We start from the raw sequence: 19618 nt of genomic DNA on the forward strand, positions 1-19618 counted from the left end.
GGTTGTGCACCCCTGCTCTACAGCATTCGTAGAAAGGGCTGTGACGTCACTAGCTGGAGTTACCTAGCAGCAGACCTGTAGCTCCCTCGCGCGAGCGTCTGCTGCCGGCCGGAGCGACGCCACGCCTGAAGGTTAGAGCAAGAAGTAATTTACACCCCGGACCTGCACTGCAGCCAAGCGGAGGAGGAAAGAAGATATTTCCACCTACGATCCACCTACTACCCCCTGTCCGGACAGGTAAATAAAGAAAACAACTATAGACAATTTATGAGCACCATCAAACGGACTGACTAACATCTTTTATTAACACTTTTTTTTACTGACCATTCCTATTATCTCACCAGCGCGGGTATTCCCTCTCTGATTTATGATTCAGTTTCCCTACTAGTTTGCATATGTGCCTCCCACTTATTAAGGGACCAAAAGTAATGGGACATAATAATAATCATAAATCAAACTTTCACTTTTTAATACTTGGTTGCAAATCATTTGAAGTCAATTACAGCCTGAAGTCTGGAACGCATAGACATCACCAGACGCTGGGTTTCATCCCTGGTGATGCTCTGCCAGGCCTCTACTGCAACTGTCTTCAGTTCCTGCTTGTTCTTGGGGCATTTTCCCTTCAGTTTTGTCTTCAGCAAGTGAAATGCATGCTCAATCGGATTCAGGTCAGGTGATTGACTTGGCCATTGCATAACTTCCACTTCTTTCCTTTAAAAAAACTCTTTGGTTGCTTTTGCAGTATGCTTTGGGTCATTGTCCATCTACACTGTGAAGCGCCGTCCAATGAGTTCTGAAGCATTTGGCTAAATATGAGCAGATAATTTTGCCCGAAACACTTCAAAATTCATCCTCCTGCTTTTGTCAGCAGTCACATCATCAATAAATACAAGAGAACCAGTTCCATTTGCAGCCATACATGCCCACACCATGACTAGTGTTGATCGCGAATATTTTAATTTCAAATTTTTATCGCGAATATTGACACTTCGAGAATTCACGAAGATGTAGAATATAGTGCTATATATTCGTAATCGCGAATATTCTTGATTTTTCTTTCATCAGTAACCTCTCTTCTTGCTTGTGGGCCAATGAGAAGGCTTCGATATCATTATCAGAGCTTAACAACAATAGGAAAGTTGCCTACCCCTTACTATATAAGAACCTCCCCAGCAGCCATTTTCTGCTGTTTTTTGCAGTTCTGAGAGAGAGATCAGTGACATTCCTGTGCTCTGTGCTTTCATCTGTATCCTATTCCTTATCTAATTACATTATATAGTTAGATAGCTTATATATAATACAGATAATTAGCGAGAGATAGTCAGTGTAGAATAGATAGTGATATAGTGTAGCTGATAGGTTCCAGTGCAGGGTGTTAGGTAGTGTGATAGGAATTACTGTTTCTCTGCTGTCCATACATACATGCTACAGACATAGTGCTGTGATGTCACAACAATACTCAGACCTGATAAAATGGGAAGTTGCATGTATTGCGCAAAAAATATGTGCATCATTAGTGCCGATTTGCGCAATCGCAAAATAAATGACTGGAGATCACGAATTCTAGAAACTCGTGAAATATCGCGAAAAACGAATATTGCTTATGCCGCTCATCACTAGCCATGACACAACCACCACCATGCTTCACTGATGAGGTGGTATGCCTAGGATCATGAGCAGTTCCTTTCCTTCTCCATACTCTTCTCTTCCCATCACTCTGGTACAAGTTGATCTTGGTCTTATCTGTCCATAGGATGTTGTTCCAGAACTGTAAAGGCTTTTTTAGATGTCGTTTGGCAAACTCTAATCTGGCCTTCCTGTTTTTGAGGCTCACCAATGGTTTGCATCTTGTGGTGAACCCTCTATATTCACTCTGGTGAAGTCTTCTCTTGATTGTTGACTTTAACACACATACAGCTACCTCCTGGAGAGTGTTCTTGATCTGGCCAACTGTTGTGTTTTCTTCACCAGGAAAATAATTCTTCGGTCATCCACCACAGTTGTTTTCCGTGGTCTTCCGTGTCTTTTGTTGCTGAGCTCACCGCCGCTGCGTTCCTTCTTTTTAAGAATGTTCCAAACAGTTGTTTTGGCCACGCCTAATGTTTTTTGCTATCTCTCAGATTTTTTTTCTTTTTTTTTCAGCCTAATGATGGCTTGCTTCACTGATAGTGACAGCTCTTTGGATCTCATCTTGAGAGTTGACAGCAACAGATTCCAAATGCAAATAGCACACTTGAAATGAACTCTGGACCTTTTATCTGCTCATTGTAATTGAGATAATGAGGGAATAACACACACCTGGCCATGGAACAGCTGAGAAGCCAATTGTCCCATTACTTTTGGTCCCTTAACAAGTGGGAGGCACATATGCAAACTGTTGTAATTCCTACACCGTTCACCTGATTTGGATTTAAATACCCTCAAATTAAAGCTGACAGTCTGCAGTTAAAGCACATCTTGTTTGTTTCATTTCAAATCCATTGTGATGGTGTATAGAGCCAAAAATGTTACAATTGTGTCGATGTCCCAATATTTATGGACCTGACTGTTGGTCCAAGAAGTGACAGCCGGGGAGGACCTAAATTGAGCACATTGGGCTCAGGCAGAAGCCAACTCTTTCACATCTTGTCTTCAATTGGGTCACCACTAAAAGCAGGAAAGAAGTTCTGCTGTGCCTTTGATTCCAGCAAGTAGTGGACAGTGAGCCCAGCATAAAACTTCTCTGTGAAGTTTCTTGGGGAGCTCGTCCCTATGGGGGATCACTTGGGCATCTATTAATCACTGCTAGGATGCAACTTGGCTCACTTGATGTACAGTAACTGTCTCTTCTGAGGTATCTGAAGGATTAAAGATCTAGAAAGGATCAGTTCTGTGTTGTTTTTTTTTTGCTTGACTGTAGGAAAGCATGAAATCAAAATTAGAATAGCACCCAACATACTTGGCGAGGGTTCAACCTTTTGGCTGATTGCAGAAATTCAGGCATATATTGTTATATTGTATATATTGTTATGGAGAACATAACTTCCTCCAGAAGAAAATACCATTCCACAAAGGAGAGTTTAAAAGAAACGATTTCACAGTCACTGGTGGAATTAATTTTTTCGGCAGTAGTACATTTTTATTGGGAAAGCCACAGGGATAGTTATTTTTTTTGTCAGACTGTTGCAAACACACAGCTCCATCCCTTGTAGAAAAATGGTGTATTCATTTCAACATGGTGAACCCGAACAGAGGAGAATTCAGGCTTGAGAAGGTTAAAGGTCCACACTATGAAATCCTATCAGTTGTGATTATTTTCCCCTTTAAAGATGAAAGCTGTTAGGATGGCCACTATTTAAGAGTAATTCTGGATGACCTACCACTAGTAATTGCAAAGCCAAGAAATCCCTGGAAGGCTTTATGGCCAAAAGGCTGTGGCCAGTGCAAGTTTGTGCCTGAGTAGAGTTGAGCGGACTCCTGGATGTTCGGGTTCGGCAGGTTCGGCCGAACTTGAAAAAAAAGTTCGGGTTCGGGAGCCGAACTTGACCCCGAACCCGAACCCCATTGAAGTCAATGGGGACCCGAACTTTTGGGCACTAAAATGGCTCTAAAATAGTCCTGGAAAGGGCTAGAGGGTTGCAAAAGGCATCAAAATGTGCTTAAGAGCATGTCAACTGTTCTGCAAACAAATGTGGGTAGGGAAATGACTTAAAATAACATAAAATACAGAAAAATTAAAAATAACAATCTGGATCTAGGAGTAGGAGGTTGAGGAGGCGGTAGATGGGTGGATGTGGCGGTGTAGGTTGACGTGGTTGTGTAGGTGGAAGCGGCAGTGAAGGAGGAATAGGTAGCCAACACTAATTTGTGTTATTTTTTATTTTTAAATTGGGGTATCCCCCAAAATATTGGGACATATAACAAAATAAAACAAAGAATAAGTCCACTTGAGTACAAGAATGGATGGTTGAGGCTGGTATAAATGTCTATTCTAGACAAGTCCTGTGGGATCCATGCCTGGTTCATTTTAATAAACGTAAGCTTGTCCACATTGGCTGTGGCCTGTGATAATGCTCTCTGCCGTGCTAAACACACGTTCACACTATACACTGGCTGCAGGGCAGGTCAGCACCTCCAAGGCTGACAAAGCTTTTCCACATTTGGGCCATTCTAACCCTGCCTTCTCAGGTGCTGGCGGTGCCCCAGCTGCGTTGGCGACCTCTTCCTCCTCCTCTGCCTTTGCCTTGTGCTTCCACTGTGCCTCCGCTGTCAGGTGGGAATGCCATCAGCAGCGTGCGCTTGTAGTCGCGCATCTTCCAATCAGTAACAGATGTTTTCACTAAATTTAGTTCCCTGTCAGCAATGCACAGCAGGGGTTAATTCACGGCAAAAGGGGGATCATTTCACCCAGCAATAGAACAGAGGATATTGAGAGATTTAGGCTCCTGTCACCCAGGCACAGCAGGGGTTCATTCACGGCAAAAGGGAGTTCATGTCACCCAGCAATAGAACAGAGGATTTTGAGAGATTTAGGCCCCTGTAAAATCGCTATATTTCCCTTATGGTGTTAGGATGTGGTGTTTTATTCAATAACTCAAACAGATGTCCTGTGGGACTAACTTACACCTATTATCCTACACCTCCTAAATCCTAAAACTTAGCCTTTAATAATTCATCTTTAATATCACCTATAAGAGTTTATTAAAATAATCAGCGGTCACTTAGTCCTATATTATACTAGTACTAGCCTCCTGCCTGTAATATCTATCTGGAGTGAGACTTATTGGCTTGACTGGCTGCGCGCTGCCAGTATTGATATAAGCACAATGTGATATATATTCCTATATATATAGGCTAGGTGACTACACTGCTTTAAAACTAAATGTCCACGCTGCCCCCCGACATGTTTCGCCGTGCTCCGGCGTCTTCAGGGGTTTGGGCAGAGTGATACATTGGAGGTTGTGGGTTCAGAAGACTTTAGGAGACAGTAAGATTAGATCACATTAGCGAGGGTGAAGGGGCCCTGAACATTAAGACATTGATATTTAACTAACTTGAAAATAAACTATCACACACGCTGCCGTGACGCCGGGCCCCCTTGGCAGCCTGGGCCCCGAAGCAGCTGCTTCCCCTGCTTCCCCGGTAGTTACGCTACTGGAAAAGTCTTGTGGGATCCAAGCCTGGTTCATTTTAATGAACGTGAGCTTGTCCATGTTGGCTGTGGACAGGCGGCTGCGTCTGTCTGTAATGACGCCTCCTGCCGTGCTAAATACACGTTCAGAGAGTACACTGGCTGCAGGGCAGGCCAGCACCTCCAAGGCATACAGGGTGAGCTCTGGCCATGTGGACAATTTGGAGACCCAGAAGTTGAATGGGGCAGAACCATCAGTCAGTACGTGTAGGCGTGTGCACAGGTACTGTTCCACCATGTTGTTCAAATGCTGCCTCCTGCTAACACGCTCCATATCAGCAGTTGGGGCCGGTTGTTGCGGCGAGGTGACAAAGCTTTTCCACATGTCAGCCATGCTAACCCTGCCTTCTGAGGTGCTGGCGCTGACACAGCTGCGTTGGCGACCTCTTCCTCCTCCCCTGCCTTCGCCTTGTGCTTCCTCTTGTCCCCCGGCATCAGTCAGGAATGCTCTCAGGAGCGCATCTACCAGCGTGCGCCTGTAGTCGCGCATCTTCCAATCACGCTCCAGTGAGGGAATTAAGGACGGCACATTGTCTTTGTAACGGGGATCCAGCAGGGTGTCGTTGCGCAGGCACTGCAGCATGTAGTCGCTCATGTGTGCCAGGCTGCCCAGAGGTAAGGACAAGCTGTCCTCTGTGGGAGGCGTATCGTCTGCGTCCTCCGTATCCCCCCAGCCACGCACCAGTGATGGGCCCGAGCTGCGTTGGATGCCACCCAGCTGTGAACATGCTTCATCCCCATCCTCCTCCTCTTCCTCGTCCTCCAGTAGTGGGCCCTGGCTGGCCAAATTTGGAGGCCCAGTCATTGGTGGTGAAGTAGTACTGTTCCGCACAGACGGCCCGCACTTTATGCAGCAGCTCTGACATGTCGGGGTAGTTGTGAATTATTTTCTGCACCACCAAATTCAGCACATGCGCCAGGCAAGGGATGTGCGTCAAACCGGCTAGTCCCAGAGCTGCAACGAGATTTCGCCCATTATCGCACACCACCAGGCCGGGCTTGAGGCCCACTGGCAGCAACCACTCGTCGGTCTGTGGTTCTATACCCCGCCACAACTCCTGCGCGGTGTGGGGCCTGTCCTCCAAACACATCAGTTTCAGAATGGCCTGCTGACGTTTACCCCTGGCTGTGCTGAAGTTGGTGGTGAAGATCTGTCGCTGACCGGATGAGGAGGTGGTAGAAGAGGAGGAGGAAGCCGAGTAGGAAGAGGAGGCAACAGGAGGCAAAGAATGATTCCCTGCGATCCTTGGCGGCGGAAGGACGTGCGCCAAACAGCTCTCCGCCTGGGGCCCAGCCGCCACTACATTTACTCAGTGTGCAGTTAGGGAGATATAGTGTCCCTGGCCGTGCTTACTGGTCCACGTATCTGTGGTTAGGTGGACCTTGCCACAGATGGCATTGCACAGTGCACACTTAATTTTATCGGATACTTGGTTGTGCAGGGAGGGCACGGCTCTCCTGGAGAAGTAGTAGCGGCTGGGAACGACGTACTGTGGGACAGCAAGCGACATGAGCTGTTTGAAGCTGTCCGTCTCCACCAGCCTGAATGACAGCATTTCAAAGGCCAGCAGTTTAGAAATGCTGGCATTCAGGGCCAGGGATCGAGGGTGGCTAGGTGGGAATTTACGCTTTCTCTCAAAGGTTTGTGAGATGGAGAGCTGAACACTTCCGTATGACATGGTGGAGATGCTTGGTGACGGAGGTGGTGTTGTTGATGGCACATCCTCTGTTTGCTGGGCGGCAGGTGCCAACGTTCCTCCAGAGGCGGAGGAAGAGGCCGAGGCAGAAGAGGGAGCAGGAGGGGCCTGAGCCCTTTCTTGCTTTTGAAGGTGCTTAATCCACTGCAGCCCGTGTCTCGCATGTAGATGCCTGGTCATGCAGGTTGTGCTAAGGTTCAGAAAGTTAATGCCTCGCTTCAGGCTCTGAGGGCACAGCGTGCAAACCACTCGGGTCTTGTCGTCAGCACATTGTGTGAAGAAGTGCCATTCCAGGGAACTCCTTGAAGCTGCCTTTGGTGTGCTCGGTCCCTGTTGACGGTGGCCAGTAGCAGGCAAACTGTTTTGGCGACGGCTGCTCTGCTTTTGCACCCTGCTCCCGCTTTTGCTACGCTGTTGGCTCGGTCTCACCACTGCCTCTTCCTCCGAACTCTGAAAGTCAGTGGCACGACCTTCATTCCACGTGGGGTATAGGACCTCATCGTCCCCTGCATCGTCTTCCACCCAGTCTTCCTCCCTGGCCTCCTTTTCGGTCCTCACACTGCAGAAAGACGCAGCAGTTGGCACCTGTGTTTCGTCATCATCAGAGACGTGCTGAGGTGGTATTCCCATGTCCTCATCAGGAAACATAAGTGGTTGTGCGTCAGTGCATTCTATGTCTTCCACCCCTGGGGAAGGGCTAGGTGGATGCCCTTGGGTAACCCTGCCAGCAGAGTCTTCAAACAGCATAAGAGACTGCTGCATGACTTGAGACTCAGACAGGTTCCCCGATATGCACGGGGGGTGATGTGAAAGACTGATGGGCATGGGTTTCAGGCGCCACCTGTGCGCTTTCTGCAGAAGACTGGGTGGGACATAATGTGAACGTGCTGGATCCACTGTCGGCCACCCAATTGACTAGCGCCTGTACTTGCTCAGGCCTTACCATCCTTAGAACGGCATTAGGCCCAACCAAATATCGCTGTAGATTCTGGCGGCTACTGGGTCCTGAGGTAGTAGGTTCAGTAGGACGTGTAGCTGTGGCAGAACGGCCACGTCCTCTCCCTGCACTAGAGGCTCCACCAACACCACCACCACGACCATGACCACGTCCCTTATTAGATGTTTGCCTCATAGTTAGCGTTCACAAAGCAAAGTAAAAGTGGTTAAGTATGTTAAAAATAATTAACCGCCAATATAAACCCTGATGTAGGGTATTGCACTGAAATTTATTTTTTTTACTCTATATGACAGCGGTATTTGTGGCCTAAATGTGACACTCACTTATGCTTGTCTTATCCCAGATGTGCAGTATATCAGAGGCTTTTTTCACCCCAGTAACCAAAAAGCCGTATTTCTGGCCTAAATGTGACAGTCACTTATGCACGTCTAATCCTAGATGTGCAGTATATCAGAGGCTTTTTTCACCCCAGTAACCAAAAAGCCATATTTATGGCCTAAATGTGACAGTCACTTATGCACGTGTAATCCCAGATGTGCAATATATTAGAGGCTTTTTTCACCCCAGTAACCAAAAAGCCGTATTTCTGGCCTAAATGTGACAGTCACTTATGCTTGTCTAATCCCAGATGTGCAGTATAATAGAGGGTTTTTTCACCCTAACCAAAAAGCTGTATTTCTGTCCTAAATGTGACAGTTACTTATGCTTGTCTAATCCCAGATGTGCAGTATATTAGAGGGTTTTTTCACCCTAACCAAAAAGCTGTATTTCTGTCCTAAATGTGACAGTCACTTATGCACGTGTAATCCCAGATGTGCAGTATATTAGAGGCTTTTTTCACCCTAACCAAAAAGCTGCATTTCTGTTCTAAATGTGACAGTCACTTATGCTTGTCTAATCCTAGATGTGTAGTATATTAGAGGGTTTTTTCACCCTAACCAAAAAGCTGTATTTCTGTCCTAAATGTGACAGTCACTTATGCTTGTCTAATCCCAGATGTGCAGTATATCAGAGGCTTTTTTCACCCTAGTATGCCAAAGCTGTATTTCTGGACTTGCAGATAGCCTGTGCTGGTGCACTATCGTTGCATAAAATGGCTGCCCATCATGTATTGATATTGACTAACTGAAGAAAAAAAGTTCGTTTTTAGCAGTAGTTGGCTCAGGGCAGGCTTAAAAAAATTGTGCACTGCACCCACAAAACACTTTTCCTGTAGATCGCTGAGTATATAAACCAGTTCTTGATAAGATTGCTCCCTGATCTCTCCCTCACAGCAGCTGCAGCCTCTCCCTACACTAATCCGAGCAGAGTGACGGGCGGCGCTACGTGACTCCAGTTTAAATAGAGGCTGGGTCACATGCTGCAGTTGGCCAATCACAGCCATGCCAATAGTAGGCATGGCTGTGATGGCCTTTTGGGGCAAGTAGTATGACGCTTGTTGATTGGCTGCTGTGCAGCCTTTCAAAAAGCGCCAAGAAAGCGCCGAACCCCGAACCTGAACTTTTACGTAAATGTTCGGGTTCGGGTCCGGGTGCTGAAAAACCTAAAGTTCGTTACGAACCCGAACTTTACAGTTCGGGTTCGCTCAACTCTATGCCTGAGACTTTTTTATGATCCATCAGCAGTTCTCCAAAAAAAATAAAAAATCCCAGAATTGGCAACTGATTGTGAGTGTTAAAATCATAACAATATAAAACATAATATCATTCAGATACATGAGTACATGCCAATTCAGTACTTCCCAGAATATTACATTAAAAAAATGTTGGAATACCACAGGTGTGTTGCAAAGGTCAGATACTCATAGTAGCCATCCCGAGTGTTCAATGCTGTCTTCAATTCATTCCTTCCTTAATATGAATCAGATTGTAGGCCCCACGAAGATCTGATTTGGTGAAGAAATGGGCACACAAAATCTTGGTAGAGTTCAGAAGAGGGGCAGTATATACGATCTTAGGTAGGCCCAGTAGTTGATGCATGGTCTTAAAGAGTTTCTCTAAGAATCATTTAAAAATGACCTCCAACAACTCATCCTAGAATGTGCCTAGGATGAGTTGTCTCTACTTGTAGAGACATTATTTAACAAATGTTTGTAACAGCAGACCAGCATGGTTAGGTGCTTGATTTTATACATCTGTGGCAATGGCACTGAATGAAACACCTGAATTCAATGATTAAGACATGTGTCCCAATACTTTTGCCCATATAATGTATTTCCTGGATGTCCTACAGCATCACAGTCATGAATGGGTTAAAGCCCTCTAGGTACAACTAGACAGAGAAAGGTTAATAAGCAGTAATAATCAATCAATTAAGCAATCACTATAGCCCCTATAAAGCTGGGCAGGAAGAGGGACCCAGCATATGTTTCTTTTTTCTTTCTCTTTAGCTTATGATGGAGCCTTTCACAGACACTTCTCCATCACTCTCAAAGATTTCCAGGCTCCCTTTCTGTATACTGCCTCCTTTCTCTGAAAGTTAGGTGCGGTATTGCGATACCGTAATACAGTCCTGATCAAAAGTTTAAGACCACTTGAAAAATGGCAAAAAAATCATATTTAGCATGGCTGGATCTTAATAAGGTTCCAAGTAGAGCTTCAACATGCAACAAGAAGAAATGGGAGTGAGACAAAACAGCATTCAATTTGAGCATTCAATTTAATGAAAACCACGAATCAACTGAAACAGGCTGTTTTTCAGCTGATCAAAAGTTTAGGACCACACCTCCAAAAAAAAACTAAACCCCCCCAAAACAGAAATCCAACTTCCAAACATGAACTCAGTAATGAGTAGCTCCGCCGTTATTGTTTATCACTTCCAAAATTCGTTTCGGCAAGCGTTTCCATGAGGTGAGTGGGAACATTTCTCCACGTGGTGCAGACGGCCGCACGAAGGCCATCTACTGTCGAAAAACTGTTGTCCATTTTTGTAAACTTCCCTTGCCATCCATCCCCAAAGGTTCTCAATTGGATTTAGATCAGGGGAACACGCTGTACTGTAGCGTTCTTCTGTTGAAAAACCCAGTCGTTACCACACAGACGAGGGCCCTCAGTCATGAGGAATGCTCTCTGCAACATCTGGACATAGCCAGCGGCCTTTTGACGCCCCTGCACTTCCTTAAGCTCCATTGTTCCACTGAAGGAAAAAGCACCCCAGACCATTATGGCGCCCCCTCCACTGTGGAGCGTAGAAAACATCTCAGGTGGAATCTGCTTGTCATGCCAGTAATGTTGGAAACCATCAGGACCATCAAGGTTACATTTTTTCTCATCAGAGAATAAAACTTTCTTCCACCTTTGAATGTCCCATGTTTGGTGCTCTCTTGCAAAGTCCAAATGAGCAGTTCTGTGGCGTTCAAGGAGACGAGGTCTTTGAAGAAATTTTTTGTTTTTTAAGCCCTTCAATCTCAGGTGCCGTTTGATGGTTATGGGGCTGCAGTCAGCACCAGTAAGGGCCTTAATTTGGGTCGAGGATCGTCCAGTGTCTTGACGGACAGCCAATTGGATCCTCCGGCTCAGTGCTGATGAATTTTTTTTGGGTCTTCCACTTGACTTTTTTGTTCTATAACCCTCAGGATCATTTAAGAAATTCCAAATGACTGTCTTACTGCGTCCCACCTCAGCAGCGATGGCGCGCTGTGAAAGTCCCTGTTTATGCAGTTCAACAACCCGACCACTTTTAAAAAGGGAGAGTTTTTTTGCCTTTGCCATCACAACGTGTGACTACCTGACAGAAAATGACTATGAATCCACATCTTTGCACAGATTTGGACTTTTAAAGGCATGTGGTCCTAAATTTTGGATCAGCTGAAAAACAGCCTTTCAGTTTAATCGTTATTTTCAATTAATTGAATGCTCAAATAATGCTTTGTCTCACTCTCATTTCTTCTTGTTGCATGTTGAAGCTCTACTTAGAACCTTGTTAAGATCCAACAATGTAAAATATGATTTTTTGCCATTTTTCAAGTAGTCTTAAACTTTTGATCAGGACTGTATGGTGCAAGCATGGAGTTACTCGCTGGTGTGCAGGCTGCATAGTGGGAAGTGTCTCAGTCCCTCTGCCTGAAGGTAATTCTAGTCGGTGCTTTCCCCCTTAAGTGTTCCAGCCACTGTGTCTCTTGATTGCAAGGAGAACGTTTAACTTTGGCTTTGTCTCCTGTCGTGGTTGGCAGCTCCTCCCCTGAGGTTGTGTATGCAGCAGGGAGGCTGGATGGGTGGTGCATCAACGGAGAGTGTATACATGTCAATGGAGTGCCCTTTCCTTATTAAGGTAAGGCAAATGATTGATGTGTTTCAATGTCACTCATATGTAGACATACAGTAGGTGAACCCGATTTTGTGTCAATCTCGCTGTATTTCTCGGCGAGATTGAGCACATACGAGCCCCATCGCGGGAGCCAGCGCCGAGCTGGCTTGCCGCGATGGAGACAGAGCCGTCATAGAAGCGACGGGAGATCCGACTTGGATTCCCGCCAATTCTACACGTGTGCGGCGTTTGTTATGAATCCTGAGGGGGAAGTCCCCGCCGGATTTTAAATAAAAATCCGGCCGGGGTCCCGCCCTCAGGAGCATACCGGGCCCTTAGGTCTGTTATGGGTTGTAAGGAGAGCCCCCCCTACGCCGAAAAAAACGGCGTAGGGGGTCCCCCTACAATCCATACCAGACCCGTATCCAAAGCACGCTACCCGGCCAGCCAGGAAGGGAGTGGGGACGAGCGAGCGCCCCCCCCCCCCCCCCCCTCCTGAGCCGTACCAGGCTGCATGCCCTCAACATGGGGGGTTGGGTGCTCTGGGGCAGGGGGCGCACTGCGGCCCCCCCACCTCAGAGCACCCTGTCCCCATGTTGATGAGGACAGGGCCCCTTCCCGACAACCCTGGCCGTTGGTTGTCGGGGTATGCGGGCGGGAGGCTTATCGGAATCTGGGAGCCCCCTTTAATAAGGGGGCCCCCAGATACCGGCCCCCCACCCTAAGTGAATGAGTATGGGGTACATCGTACCCCTACCCATTCACCTGCAAGAAAAGTGGTAAAAACACAAATAAACCACACAGTGTATTAAAATATTTTATTTTTCTGCTCCGGAGGCCGCCCCCTGTCTTCTTTATTAGCTCTTTTACCAGGGGGGGGCTCTTCTTCTTCCGATATCCCGACGGGTCTTCTCCGCTATCCGGGGGGGTCTTCTCAACTCTCCGGGGTTCTCCTTCTGTCTTCTCCTTCTGTCTCCGGGGTTCTCCTTCTGTTTTCGCCTCTCTCTGTTGTTGACTCGGCGCACCCCGGTTCTTCGTCTCGCGAGACTCGGCGCACCCCGATTCTTCGTCTCGCGAGACGAAGAACCGGGGTGCGCCGAGTCAACAACAGAGAGAGGCGAAAACAGAAGGAGAACCCCGGAGACAGAAGACAGAAGGAGACAACAAGACAGAAGGAGAAGACAGAAGGAGACAACAAGACAGAAGGAGAAGACAGAAGGAGAACCCCGGAGAGTTGAGAAGACCCCCCGGATAGCGGAGAAGACCCGTCGGGATATCGGAAGAAGAAGAGCCCCCCCCCTGGTAAAAGAGCTAATAAAGAAGACAGGGGGCGGCCTCCGGAGCAGAAAAATAAAATATTTTAATACACTGTGTGGTTTATTTGTGTTTTTACCACTTTTCTTGCAGGTGAATGGGTAGGGGTACGATGTACCCCATACTCATTCACTTAGGGTGGGGGGCCGGTATCTGGGGGCCCCCTTATTAAAGGGGGCTCCCAGATTCCGATAAGCCTCCCGCCCGCATACCCCGACAACCAACGGCCAGGGTTGTCGGGAAGGGGCCCTGTCCTCATCAACATGGGGACAGGGTGCTCTGAGGTGGGGGGGCCGCAGTGCGCCCCCTGCCCCAGAGCACCCAACCCCCCATGTTGAGGGCATGCAGCCTGGTACGGCTCAGGAGGGGGGGGGGGCGCTCGCTCGTCTCCACTCCCTTCCTGGCTGGCCAGGTAGCGTGCTTTGGATACGGGTCTGGTATGGATTGTAGGGGGACCCCCTACGCCGTTTTTTTCGGCGTAGGGGGGGCTCTCCTTACAACCCATAACAGACCTAAGGGCCCGGTATGCTCCTGAGGGCGGGACCCAGGCCGGATTTTTATTTAAAATCCGGCGGGGACTTCCCCCTCAGGATTCATAACAAACGCCGCACACGTGTAGAATTGGCGGGAATCCAAGTCGGATCTCCCGTCGCTTCTATGACGCGCTTGCTGGGATGTGCTGTCACTATCCCAGTGAGTGCGAGATCTCGGCACCATGTTGCCGAGTATCAGCGCGACGCTGTCGTGCTAAAAACACAATGTCAGAAACACCTACTGTATGAAGCATAACCTCAGAAACACCAGCAGCATAAAAACATAGAAACATAGAATGTGTCGGCAGATAAGAACCATTTGGCCCATCTAGTCTGCCCAATATACTGAATACTATGAATAGCCCCAGGCCCTATCTTATATGAAGGATGGACTTCTGCCTATCCCATGCATGCTTAAACTCCTTCACTGTATTTGCAGCTACCACTTCTGCAGGAAGGCTATTCCATGCATCCACTACTCTCAGTAAGGTAATACTTCCTGATATTACTTTTAAACCTTTACCCCTCTAATTTAAAACTATGTCCTCTTGTAGCAGTTTTTCTTCTTTTAAAGGGTTTCTACCATCAGATTTTGCCATATGTAGCTGACTGATACTAGCGATGTGCTAGTGTCAGCAGTACATAACATTCTTCTTTGTTCACTTCTATCTGCGGCCGTTCACTTAAAAAACTTACTTTTATCCATATGCTAATGAGCCTCTAGGTGCTATGTGGGCGACGATTCAGCACATAGAGGCTCCGTCTACTGACCATTTTTGCCGCCCATGTAGTTCTTCTAGACCGCACCGCAACCCTTGATTGACCTTCGATTTGCATCTGTTTAAATCCCGCGCCTGCGCCGTGCGCTTCTGTATTCGGCGCAGGCGCGGGATGTACTTGCGGGATCCTCGGTGGTTGTAGATAGCTGTGCCGTCTCAGAGGTCACCTGGAAGTATGTACCTTCTGCGTTGTTTGTTCACAATATGCAGGGTTAACTTTCACCAGGAAATGAAGAACTCAGCACAAAAAGACGGATATCCAGCTTTTCTTTACAACAGGCTGCAGGTTCACCGATCCCTTCCTTAAAGGGAGGCGGTAAACCACTGAAAATACCACGTGCATCAAGGCCATATTGTTTACAGGACCTGCCTGCTTCTGCAATACTTCCCCAAGTTGTGCCTATTTTTGTGTTTGCACCTTTAACCATTTTAACCCCCTTTTCAGGTTGATTAAGGGATATTGCAGCACTTATTTTTATATGCCATTTTAAATAATGTTGATTACTTTTATGTGGTGTGATTTTTATTATGCCATTTAAATTCCAAGGAAATGCGCCCAGGGATAGACTCTAATGCACATGAGCCTCTGAGATTTTGCTACTTTTAAAGAAATGTGCCCAGAGATGGACTCCACTGTATGTGAGCCTCTGTGATCTTGTACCTCTGCCTTTGCTTCATATGCAGCCATACTTGTCACTTTCACTGAATAATTTACAAGAAGGAAACCTGGGTACGGACTCATTTATATACCTTGAGCCTCCAAGAATTGTTATTTGATGTTTGCATTTTCTATGGACTACTACTGTTTTATTATGGACAATTGCGTTTCTACTTTTATTATGGACTATCCTGGTATTATTGATATGCTGCACCAGGTCAGCGCCCCTGTTCCCTTATAATATCCTGAGAGAAGAGAACGACGCCCCTTTTCACCGAACTTGCTCCTTAGCCAGCAGAACTGCCTTTGCATTATTTTTGTCTTTCAGGCTGCAGTATCCAGCTGGGCAGGGCCCCTTCATGTTGCGCCGAGGACGGGCAACGTTGTAGCATGGGTGTATATAGTGTCCCACTAGATAGACGTGGGCACTACACAAGGGTCAATTGGATCACGTGTTACTCCTGCTCCTAAGGGACAGTGATATTATATTTAACTATGTACTTTAATGTATTTTCTGTGTGCTTTTATATGCAATGTTTCCCCTGTGTCATGCATAGCAGGCCTGTGAGGGTGTAGTTAGGCATCCTAGACACTAGAGGGAGATAGGGAGCCCCTAGTATAAATGTTCAGGCCCAGAAAGGGAGGGGTTAGTCTGTAGTCAGGAGTCTGTGGACACAGAAGGCATCTTAGCCAGAGATATGCTGAGCGCCTCCTCCTGACATGCAGCTGGATAGTCCAGGCTGCTAGTTGCCACCAGGAGGCTAGAAGAGTAACCTAGCCTGCCTGTAGATAAAGTGAGCCTCAGTTAGCTCAGAAGATTACCCCAAGAGAAGAGATGTTCCTCCTGGGAGAAACCTGCAGCTTCCCTCACAACAGGAACAATACAACCAGCTCAAATAAGTAACCTGATGGGCAGAAGTACTATAAGATAAAAGCAAGGGTCAATACTGGAGGAAGAATTTCTACCAAGGATTAAAGCCAGCATTTAGGCATCCGGGCCTTGGGATCCAGCCAGCTAGAATAGCTGAAGGGCATAGTGCAGCATAGTTCTGCTAAGCATTAATTGTATACCCTCCAAGTATCTTGCAAGATTATACCTGCCATATTAAGAAGTAAGCCTGCTTGTGGAATATTGTTATAAGGGACTGCACCATCATTATCTACTGTATGTACAAAGTTGGACTGTTTAAAGTAAAGCAACGTTTGGTTCACTATACCACCTGTGTACCTCTATTACTACTCCTACAAACCGGTGTGCCACCGTTACAGGCACTGGCGTCACGATCCTTAAAGGGACCTTGCCTCAGGCACTCAAAACACCCGCAACATCCAGGGCACCTCATCCACCATCAGGCCTGGTCCCTAAATATAGAGTGTGCCCCAGAGGAACTTGTGTCTACCTCTCCTTCACTGCCGCATGCCTGCCCAGGGTCCTCCAAAAAGTGAGTAACCCTCGATTGCCCATAACCGTGACCTCACTATCGCAATACCCTGCAGGTCTGGCGTGCTGCAATAATATATCTTACAAGGTTTCTTTACTTGTACTATTGATTCATGCAAAGTTTGTTAAAAAATACAGGGCCTATTTAAAAACATAATGACTTTTAAAAAAGTACGGTAATTAAAAAAAACAAATAGGTAAAAACACATACACAAATGCACATTTTTTTTTATAGCAGATACATTTTCTTAAATATAATAGTCACAAAACAATAAATCATATCCGTCATTTCAGGGAATCTTACTCGCTGAGAATCAGTACCAGTACCATATAGGAAAATATAGAGAAGTACTGAGCAGCATTGATGTTATTGAAGCACTAAATGTTGAAGCAGAAGATTCACAATTAGCTGCAATAGCCTCACTCTGCAGCTCACTCCTTTAGTGACCTCCACAGTACATCTCCTTAACAGTGATTTCCACAACACCCCGTCTCCTTAAAAGTGGCCTCTACAGCAATCTGCCCCTTAACACTGACTTCCATAGTGGACCATCCCCTTAACTGTGACCTCCACAGCAGCCTGCCCCTAGGGTGGCCAGAGATCCAGTTTTAGGATGAACAGTCCTGCTTTTAGACTCCCTGTCCTCCGGCTCAGGGCTCTGGGCCTGGACGGACACAGGGATTTCCTTTTGAACTGCTCACTCTCAGACAGCAGCACTGTGCTGACTGAGCGTGAGCTACAGGGATAAAGTCACCCTCCCTCCCACCCCTGCAGCTGACAGAAGTTGATTTTTACCTTAATTTTTTCAATCCCCGTCGACTGTGGAGTGGGAGGGGGCATGGCCTAACCGGGTCAGGGGCATGGCTTAGCGGGACCTGGGGACAGGGTTTTTAAGCCTGTCTTTTGAGGGTGGCCTGAATGGCCACACTATCTGGCCCTTAACTCTGACTTACACAGCACTCTGTTCCCTTACCAGTATCATCCACAGTATCATCCACTGTTCCCTTACCAGTATCAATCCACAGTCATCCACAGGTCCTGCCCCTTTAAAGCTGACCTACAGCAGTGAATATAAATGGCTGGGTTGTTATGGAAACCTGGTGTAAAACTGTGTGCATGTGGAGACTAAAGACCTGCGAGCTCCTATTGGCTAATGTAGGTCATGTGATTGTCACGGATGATGTTGCAGATAGCTGGAACTTATAAATAAACATCCGACTGGCTTGATCCCAAACTAAGGAGCATATGGGTGAGCCCTATAAAACTCTAAGAGCTCTCCCTGACTGCTATGCCCATGCAAGGGTCTGAATGGTAGACGATTGCATGCCCACATACCTAAGACTGTGTGACACCTGAAGACCCTATAATACTGAGGGGACACGACCACCGGCTCCCTGCACTTAATACGGACGGAGTCAGGGTCACCTAGAATCAAGCCAGCAAGGAAACACAAATAAAGAAAAAGACTTATCTTAGCAAACAGCAGCAGCAGCCTCCAACAGTGAACACCTCATCCAGGAAGTAGTATAAACCGCAAAGTGAGGCAGTATGGGAGGGAATATAAAGGGAGACAATTAATCTAAATAGGTGACACCTGGGAGAAGGAAAGGAGATGACAAAGTGAAACCAAAACAAAGAACGTCATGCAAGAGGTAGAGAAGAATGTCTGCCAGACCTTCTCACAGAACTGGCGGTGACAGTGATGTGCCATATTTGCATTTTTTGGGAATATCTCAGGAACGGTACCTGATAGAGAGCTGAGAACCGGTCTAAAACCTTCCCGGACACCTTATGTACCTGTGTGCCAAATTTTGTGATTGTTGTTCTGTTCCAGTATCTTGCATTGTGTTCAGTCTTATGCTTCCCCCCCCCCCCTGTTTTCAGGTTTCTAGTTAGTTTAGCCTAGTCACACCCTGTTTTCCCAGTGATACCTTGAGCATAGTGTGCTCAGCTCTCTGAGTAGCAGTATCCATTTTCTGAGCTAGGAGTTTATTGTTGGCATAATTCTTTTACCATCTGGATTACCCTGCAACATCTTGCAATACAATCTCCGGATTAAAAGGCTACTTGATTAACGCCTGGGTGTCTGATGCATAAGCTGTAAGTGGAGAAAGTCAAATTCAACAAGTCACTCCCGTGCGCATAGAGGTTTCTCTACACAGGTGCGTGATTGTATATAGCTGACTTTTGAAACGCCATAGTAAAAGAATTGCCTTAGTACTCTCCTCTTTCTAAGGATAGAATATTCCCCTCCTCCAAGTAATAAGACACCATCATTAGTCTCCTGCTTGCTGCAGTGGAGGGTAATTGCACCTCTTGTGTAAGGCCTCTTTCACACTTGCGTTGTTGGGATCCGGCATGCACTTCCGTTGCCGGAGGTGCCCGCCGGATCCGGAAAAACGCAAGTGTACTGAAAGCATTTGAAGACGGAACCGTCTTCCAAATGCTTTCAGTGTTACTATGGCACCCAGGACGCTATTAAAGTCCTGGTTGCCATAGTAGGAGCGGGGAGCAGAGGAGCGGTATACTTACAGTCCGTGCGGCTCCCGGGGCGCTCCAGAATGACGTCAGAGCGCCCCATGCGCATGGATGACGTGATCCATGCGATCACGTGATACATGCGATTGGGGCGCCCTGACGTCACTCTGGAGCGCCCGGGGAGCCGCACGGACGGTAAGTATGCTGCTCCCCCGCTCCCCGCTACACTTTACCATGGCTGTCAGGACTTTAGCATCCCGGCAGCCATGGTAACCACTCTGAAAAAGCTAAATGTCGGCTCCGGCAATGCGCCGAAACGACGTTTAGCTTAAGGCCGGATCCGG

Source organism: Bufo bufo, chromosome 5 (assembly GCF_905171765.1).
Source record: "Bufo bufo chromosome 5, aBufBuf1.1, whole genome shotgun sequence".
In the NCBI taxonomy this organism is placed as follows: Eukaryota; Metazoa; Chordata; class Amphibia; order Anura; family Bufonidae; genus Bufo; species Bufo bufo.